This window comes from Leptonychotes weddellii, chromosome 8 (genome assembly GCF_054177405.1).
Source record: "Leptonychotes weddellii isolate Sample4059 chromosome 8, ASM5417740v2, whole genome shotgun sequence".
Lineage (NCBI taxonomy): Eukaryota > Metazoa > Chordata > Mammalia > Carnivora > Phocidae > Leptonychotes > Leptonychotes weddellii.
Genome location: NC_138376.1, coordinates 52,768,538 through 52,778,086, shown reverse-complemented (window position 1 = coordinate 52,778,086; position 9,549 = coordinate 52,768,538). Strand labels below are relative to the sequence as shown.

The window sequence follows — 9,549 nt, the reverse complement described above, 5'->3', positions numbered from 1 at the left end:
GTCAAAGGACATTTAGGTCATTTCCATATGTTGGCTCTTGTGAATAATGCTGCAATGAATCATGGGAGTGCAGATATCTTTTTGAGATACTGATTTTTTTTTTTTAAAGATTTTATTTATTTATTTGACAGAGAGAGACACAGCCAGAGAGGGAACACAAGCAGGGGGAGTGGGAGAGGGAGAAGCAGGCTTCCCGCAGAGCAAGGAGCCCAATGTGGGACTTGATCCCAGGACTCTGGGATCATGACCTGAGCCCAAGGCAGACATCTAACGACTGAGCCACCCAGGCGCCCTGATTTTATTTTCTTTAGAAATACACCCAAGAATGGGAATCATATGGTAGCTGTCTTTTTAGTTTTTCGAGGAAACTCCATAGTGGTTTCCATTGTGGCTGCACCAATTTACATTTCCACCAACAATGCACAATGGTTCCCTTTTCATTACATCCTAACCAACTTTTGTTATCTCTTGTCTTTTGATAATAGCTATCCTAACAGGTGTGAGCTGATATCTCAGTGTGGCTTTTATTTGAAATTCCCTGATGATTAGTGATGTTGCACATGTTTTACATGTACCCATTGGCCACTTTTATGTCTTCTTTGGAAAAATGTCTATTCAGGTCCTTTACTTATTTTGTAATTGTATTATTTGCTTTTTTGCTATTGAGATTTATGAGTTGTTTATACATTTTGGACATGAACCTTTTATCAGATATATGGTTTGTAAGTATTTTCTCCCATTCTATAGGTTGTCTTTTCAATTAATTGATTGTTTCCTTTGCTGCACAGAAGCTTTTTACTTTGATGTAGACCCACTTATTTTAGCCTTTGTTGCTTGTGCTTTTGGTGTCTGATTTAAAAAAATCATTGCTAAAACCAATGTCAAGGAGCTTACCACCTATGCTTTCTTCTAGGAGTTTTTTGTGAGTGGTATAAGATAGAAGTCCAGTTTCAGTCCTTTGCATGTAGATATCTAGTATTACTAAAGAGGCCATCTTTTCCCCAATGTGTATTCTTGGTGCCCTTGTCAAAGATTAATTGACTGTATATGCATGGGTTTATTCTGGGCTCTTTATTCTGTTCCACTGGTTTATGTGCCTGTTTTTATGCCAGGACCATACTGTTTTTTTTATTACTGTAGCTTTGTAATACAGTTTGAAATCAGGAAATGTGATGCCACTAGTTTTGTTCTTTCTCAAGATTGCTTTGGCTATTCAGGATCTTTTGTGGTTACATATAAATTTTAGGATAGTTTTTTCTATTTCTGGGGAAAATATTGAAATTTTGGTAAGGGTTGCATTATATATCACCTTGGGTAGTATGGCTACTTTAACAATATTATTTCTTCCAATCTAAGAACATGAGATTCCTTTCTATTTACTTGTGTCTTCTTCAATTTATTTCATCAATGTCTGATAGTTTTCACATCTTTAACACCCTTGATTAAATGTATTCCTAAATATTTTATTGTTTTTGATGCTACTATAGATGGGATTGCTTTTTTAATTTCTCTTTCAGATAGTTTGTTTTTAGTGTATAGAAACAACAGATTTGTGTATGTTGATTTTGTATCCTGCAACTTTACTGAATTTATTTATTAGTTGTAGCAGTGAAGCCTTTAGGGTTTTCCATATATAAGATCATGTCATCTGCAAACAGATGGTTACTTCTTCCTTTCCAATTTGGATGCCTTTCATTTTTTTTTTTCTTGCCTAATTGCTCTGGCTAGGCCTTCCAGTACTATGCTGAGTAGAGGTGGAGAGAATTTCTTAAGACTTGTTCTGTGGCCTAACACATCTAATCTGGAGAAGGGTCCATGTACACTTGAGAAGAATATGTATTGTGGGGCTTGTTGGATGGAATATTCTGTATATGTCTGTTAGGTGCATTTGGTCTAAAGTGTAGTTCAAGTCCATTGTTTCCTTATTGATTTTCTGTCTGGATAATCTATCCATTGTTGAAAGTAGGGTATTGATGTCCCCTACTATCATTGCACTGCTGTCTATTTCTGCCTTCAGATTTGTTAGTAATTGTTGAATATGCTTAGGTGCTCCAATATTGGGTACATACATATTTAAATTGTTATATCCTCTTGACGAATTGACCCCTTTATCATTATATAATGACCTTCTTTGTCTCTTGTTAGAGCTTTTGACTTAAAGTCCATTTGTCTGATATAAGTATAGCTACTCCGTCTCTCTTTTGGTTTCCATTTGCATGGAATACCTTTCCTTATCCCTTCATTTTCAGCCTATAAGTGTCCCTAAAGCTTAAGTAAGTCTCTTGCAGGCAGAATATAGTTGAGTTTTTAAATCCATTCGGCCACTTCTGTCTTTTAGTTGGAGAAGGTAAGCCATTTACATTTAGAGTAATTATTGATAGATAAAGACTTACTATTGCCATTTGATTGTTTTATAGTTCTTTTGTTTCTTTCTCCCCCCTTACTGTCTTTCTTTATGAATTGCTTATTTTTGTAGTGTTAGCCTTGATTCTTTGTCTTTATTTTTTGTATTTATTATAGATTTTGCTTTGTGATTACCATGAAACTTTCATAATACATCTTATAGTTTTAACAGTCTATATTAAGCTGATAGCAATTTACTTCAATTGTATAACAAAGTTCTACACATTTACGTACCAGAGATGAAGGTAGAGAGAGATGATGATGAGTTGATGGGGGGACAGGCCCCCCAACCCTACCTTTTGTGGGCTAGTCTAGAGTTTGTATTTTTCTTAGTCATTGCACTCATCTTATGTTGTTACCCAGAAACACAAACACAAATGAAAATCGCAATATAGAAACCTGGAAGAACAGTTTTAAAAACAACTACTTTTATTTGCTTTACCTTAAAAGCCCAGGGGATTTATATAGTGTGTCATGCAGAGAGCTTTCCAAAAAAACACTTTAGATACTTGTCTATCTCTTTAAAACTTCTCAATTTAAGCAGCTACAAAATTTTTCCTTTCTCCCAGTCCCTTTACTGTTTATGTGCTTCCTTTTTAGCTCTGCCCCCTCTACTTTGCCACTCTGTTTGGGACCCTACCTCCTATACTCAGCCCTAGCTGTGGAATCTAGTCTACTTTACCGAGGATCTTCCCTTATAGGGAACAGCCTTCTGGAATTCTGGTGAAAAACTCTTCCACTTTGTGAAACACATAACTATTAGTTCAGAATCTAATTTAACCGCTAGACCAGAAGCTCCATGTGAACTAGCATTTTGTTTACCCATTATTTCATATCCATCATCTAACATAGTATAGAGAACTTAATTAAGCCCAATTAATATTTGTTGAATGAATGAATGCTTAGAGTTTTCTAGTGTGCAGTGGAAGGGGGAGGATTATGTGGAAGAATTATGGCCAGGATAGAAAAGGAAAAAGATAGGGCCAAAGAAAAGGGGAAGGCAAGGGTCCAAGAGTATAGTACTAGAAAATATAACCAGCATCCTTTAGTCAAGCTGAAGAACCTCCATTTTCTGACCCATCCCTTTCTCATCTTCCTGGAGATCCACTCATCAACTGAGCCGTGAACATGACAAGACCAAGAAGCCTTCCAGGTTCTGAAACACAAGTAGCTGCTCCCTGCCAGATGTCCTCCAATCTCTCACTAACTGCTTTTGCTGTTGTCTGTCAACAACTTCCTGTGGAAAAAGATATTTGCAGATGTTAGAGAACATCCTGATAGAGACTTTGCATCTGAAATCATAAGAATTAAAAGGGCTTTGTATCTCTCTTTTTTTTTTTTTCCAGATAAAGTTCTGTTTTATTAAGTAACTGATCCGTGTAATTGCTGAGGTCACTATATACAGACAAAAGAAAGGGAGTTTTATTTTTTGGCCTCTTCCCCCTTGGACAGAATCTTGATAATTTCCTCCTCCTTGCCCTGAAGCTGCTCTTCATAGCACTTGCATTCTTCCTTGGTCTTAGATCTGCAGGCCTCAGCTTGATGAGCCAGAAACTTCTTCTGAGCCTTGTCTACCTTCAGCTTATGGATATGTTCCAGGAGAATCTGCTTGCTTTTGAATACGTTACCCTTTACTTTCAAGAACAGGCTGTGATACACAGCAGTCAATCTTCTTAGATTCTTGGTATCTTCTGAGCAGCTGGTGCAAAATTCTCATCCTTTTCATCCAGGTTACCTTCTCAGGCATTCAAGACTTGGCACTACCCTTTCTCTTACCAATGCCCATATGCCTGCCCTCTGGTGGGCCAAAGCGTTTTTCTGGCACCAAGCCTGGGAATGGACAGTTACAAGCTTCCAGATATCAGTCCATCTTTGTTCAGTTTCCAGATCTGCTGACAGGAGACAGGAGTTGGCATTGGCGATTTCATTGCTCTCATTGGGGTTCAACCAGGCCTTTGTTTTGCCACAGTGGAGGACACTGGAGGCAAGCCTTTTCTGAAATCTAAGCATGCTCATGGCTGTGGCTGCAGTGGCAAAAGGAAAGCAAAAGGGCTTTGTGTTTCAAGAGAGCCCCTTAGCCAGAAAGAGGGCAGATGTCCAAGGCATTTGTGTGTCAAGAACAAATACTCATGGCTTTGTCCTTTATTGAGGTCTTTTGAATCTATGTGCATGGAGAAGAGATTCTGAGTTTTTCTTGTTAGAAAACATATATAAGAATAATTGGTGATATTCAGTGTCATCTAACTGTCAGAAAGAAAAAAATTGGGAAATATTCTATGTAGGGAATTCTGTTTTCTGGAAGGCAGGGTTTAGTTTTAGTTTTTGTTTTTAGCTATTGCAAGAAAAGAAGATACAATTTTTTGTGCTTTGACATTTAGTTTGACAAATACAATCATCTGAATTTAGTTTTTGGTCAATTCAACTTAATTTGTATCTTAAAAGTCCTAAAATTGGCTTAGAAAAAGTCACCACTCCCAGTATATCCTCAAATAATAAACACAAACATATGGGGAAGAAAAGATAGCCACCAATAAATTTTTTAAAAATCACACCCCTTCTTTATCACCAGTACCAGTAAGAAATAGAACAAAATGACCTAATAAGGGACACAATATTATGGAGTTGTACCCAGTTTGGGTGGTGGGAAGGGGTAGTTTCCTTACATTCCCAGCTGTCTACATTCCAGAATTAATTAGTAATAATAGAAGTATTCTCCTGAATCTAAAATATATCTTTTAACCAATTTTTCTATGTGAGAAACATGTCTTTCTCCTTCTTTCATAACCAGAGCACATAGTCTTAATGCTCAAGCAGTGCCAATTATTATGTTCAAAATAAACCTCATTTAATTTAAAAAACATTTCTACCTAAATGGGATTAATATGAGGTGATATAAGAGGAAAAAAAGGGGAAAAACTATGGAATATAGGAGGAAATCTTCTATAGCATGTCAGTTTAACACATACAGAAATAATGGGTTATGTTTGAACCTCTGAAGGAATTTGGTGGTTAAACATCTATAGAATATACCAAACAGATTAGTCCATGTGATCACTGACACCAATTCTTCCCAGATATCTTAATACCCCATGCAAGCTCTCAGAGATTCAAGTATATTCTCTAAATATTAACAGCCCCAAATTTTAGTGGAAGGAAGCACCTGGCTGACTGTGTGGGGAAAATATTAATTTAGGGTATATTACATTTTGTCATTTTCTACTCCCCCCCTCATACATGAGTTTGTATTAGGATCAGCCTGTTGTAACATGAAACACTTGGCTATAATGTATAATAGTGAAAATACTAAATGTTTCCCAAGTAAAGTTCACATAGCATGATTGTTATTACAAGACCTAAGCAAATCACTTCGTTAAGTAATATGCCCATGGAATAAATAACTATTAGAAAAACATATCTAGATTTATTAACTGAGCTAATGGAGTAATGAATCATGGTGACTTAGGAATCTAAATTTATTTTTTTAAAAAACATTGTAGTGGGCTGAATGGTGGCCACAAAATATATATGTCTATGTCCTAAACCCTAGAAGCTATGATATTACCTTATTTGGAAAAAAGGTCTTTTCAAATGTAAATAAGGATCTTGAGAAGATAATTTTGTATTATGCAGGTGGGTCCTAAATTCAATGACAAGTGTCTTTATAAGAGACATAAAGAGAAGAAATCAAACACATAGAAGAAAAGGCAATATGAAGACAGAAGCAGTGATGTAGCCACAGCCCAAGAATGCAGATGGCCACCAGAATCTGGAAGAGACAAAGAACAATTCTCTCCTGGACCTGCAGAGAAAGCAGAGCCCTGCCAGATTTTGAACTTATGGTCTACAGAACTGTAAGAGAATAAATTTCTGCTGTTTTAAACCACCCAGCTTGTGGTGATTTGTTATGGCAGCCCTAGAAAACTAATACAGCCATCTAGATGACTCTGTATTTTAAACTTGTTTGGAGAGTGAATTCCAGCTATAGAGAAAACTCCTGGACATGTCCTTAGGATTGATGGCTTCTTATAATACAGGTTCCACCCAGAACTAACTGTGTGACCTTGAATAAGACTCTTAGCCTCCTGTTAATCAATTTCTTTATGTGCAATTGGACTAGATGATCTTAAAGCTGCCTTCCAAATCTAAATTCTACACTTCTTGTAATAACTGACAGTAGAACACTGAATAAGGAGAAGCACAGCTAGCATTTTGTAAACACAGAGTCTCACACATACATACCAGATCTCAAATACACATACACACCCTCCCCCACACCCCCAACACAACCCCCCCCACACACACACACATTCTTATTAAAAAAACTTTTGGGGTTGTGTTATGAGAGAGGGAAGAAGAAACATGATTAGCTATAATTGCTATCATTTATATGCCAAATGTTGTTTCATGTAATCCTTATGATAAACTTGCTGCTGTAGCAGTCTGGGTCCAATCAGGAGACAGAAACAGCACAGTGGTTTAAACAGGGGAAGTTGATATAAAGGATAATTAAACTAAGATAAAAGAATAACTGTAAGATCAGAAGAAACCCTGTATAGTATCCCAAGACTGAGGGAGAGTATCCAAGGAAGGACAAACTTGAAGGAAGATCAGACCTTGTTGGAGTAGGTTTGGTTTAGTCACAGGACAGCAGAGAAATTTGCTGATTTGGCCAGGCTGGAGCAGGTCTGGAGCTGCTGGGCAAACAGCAGAACACCTTCCAGAGTACAGGCAGAGAGCAGGCTCTTAGCAACTGGCCACGGGATGCAATGGGAGTCTAGGTGCTGGCCAAGGAAGAGGCCTTCTGAGTATGAGGGATGCAGGAAACCTGCAGAAGGAACACTACCTGTTATGTGATGCTCTGTCCATGGTGGTTGCATGCAGCCTGCATAGAGCTCTGGGTTCCATGTGGAGAGGTCTGCAGAAAGGATATCATCACCCAGAGCTGCAAAATCACAAAAGGATGGCATTCTGGGCCTGTCACTGAGACAGGCTCCAGCAGATGGCATCACATCCACATTGCTGATCTCCCCAGCCCACACCAGAAATCCCAAGAAACCTCTTCTTCCTCAATGTCCTTCTAACACCCTCTATCAAGAAAACTTAACATTGTGCCCAATTTAATGCTTAAAGGAATCCCTTTATCACAGAGCATGTATTAAAGGATGCATATGGAACTGAGAAACATCAACTTGATAACTGACACACTTGCAGAGTAACTATTATCTATAATCACACATGGGGACACCAATGCTCAGAGAAGTGAATACAGCCACTAAATTGCAGAGCTAGAAATTATATCCAGAGCCATAAATGGGTGATAATTCCTGAAACTAGGCTCTAACCACACCCCAAGATGAAAGTGTGATGAAAATTGCCCACTTAAAGTATTTTATACTTAATTGTACTTCTTATGATCATATGGTAAAACTTCATCTGATGAGACTTTATCTGCACTCATTTTGTTAAGAAAAAGAAATGACAAGATCACTCACCCCTATGCTTTCTACCCTTCCCTTTACCCTCCACCTGAGATAAATGTCTCCTTCCTTTGTTAAATGCCCTCCTCTTCTTAGCAAAGACACCCTAGATTTCTTCAAAGCAAACATCACACTCTAATGTAATTATCTGTTATCTGTGTGTACCTCACCTTAAGGCTCCAACCTTCCCAGTTGTGGAGACTAAGTCTTAATCATTCATGTAGACCTGTGCCCTGGCCCATAAGAGATGTTTAATGTAAGAGAATTGAATTGCATGAAAGAGAACAGATCCATATCAGGGATTTATTCAACAAGTCATTTCTAGTATATAACTCAGGGTCAAAGACTGCTTATCAAGTGGTTAAAGGACACACACCAGTTAGTCCCATGGGACCCTTCATGGCATGGCATATAAGATCTACCATGTACAAAGGATCAGAAATGAGTACCTCTCTACTCCATTTTCTTCAGAGACTAAAGTTCTAATTCCCATGTGTCTGCCCAAATGACTTATACCCCGACCTTCCAAAGATCACATTCTTCCTGGATCTGGAACATTTCTCCATTTACTGCCAATCTCCTTTTACTTGCAAATCACCTATTGCATTCTGTTGGATTCCTAGTTGTCAAATCCCCACTAGCCAGGACCTTTTCTACTGGCTCTCCTGGGACCTTCCCTTGAATATACACTGGGCTTTATTCAAGAATATGTTTGTGTTCAGTTTTCTAGATGCTAAATATCTTTTATCCAATCAGTGCATTGACAGTTGAGCTCCTGTTAAACTATATTGGCTACATCTACAGTAGGACAAAGTGGTTATTAATATTCAACACCATGACCTGAAAATACTGCCAGAATCATAGATACATGAGAAATACTAAATTACACTGAATTTTCTTCTTTTCTTAAAATATTCATTTATTTATTTATTTGAGCAAAAGAGAGAGAGCACGTGCATGGGGTTGGAAGGGGCAGAGGAAGAGGGAGAGAAAGAATCTCAGGCAGACTCCACGCTGAGCATAGAGCCTGACACAGGGCTCAGTCTCATGATCCTGAGATGATGACCTGAGCTGAAATCAAGAGTCAGAGGCTTAACCGACTGAGCCACCCAGGTGCCCCTGAATTTTCTTTATTTACCAGGTAAATAAATAAAATATTAGAAAGACTTTCAACACAAGGCATAGAACAAGACATATCAAATTAATGTTAATTTAACCAAGAATCCAACTAATCATAAGATCTATTATACCCAAACATTTTATTGTCAGTTGTCAGTTAGAACACCACTCAAAACAAAATGTGTACATGTTTGCATGTATATAAACATATATATCACCACTGTTTTGGTTCCAAATGTAGTTAATAGTTTTGTTTGTTTGTTTTTGGCTCATTCCTCTTTGCAAAAATTTGATTTGTAGTTCAACAGAATTTTGGAGTATCAATTTTTGCAATGCAGAGACATAATAGGACCTAGAAGAGATCCACATTTCTGCTCACAGGGCTTATAAAACATCTAAATGATTCCAGATACACTTTTGAGCACAATGAAGTCTCTCATAATTTACTGTATGCTCCATAAGTTTTCAAATTTTTATATTATAGTTTGGCAGATCTAAAATCTGAATAACTGGATTTTTGCTTCCAACCAAGACAGGTAACCAGGACGAG

The 9,549-nt window shown here is 37.6% G+C and overlaps 1 pseudogene; it reads right to left on the bottom strand.

The window, feature by feature from the left end:
* Window positions 1-996: 996 nt before the first annotated feature.
* Window positions 997-6,663, bottom strand: LOC145723027 (large ribosomal subunit protein eL19 pseudogene; annotated as a pseudogene).
* Window positions 6,664-9,549: the final 2,886 nt, after the last annotated feature.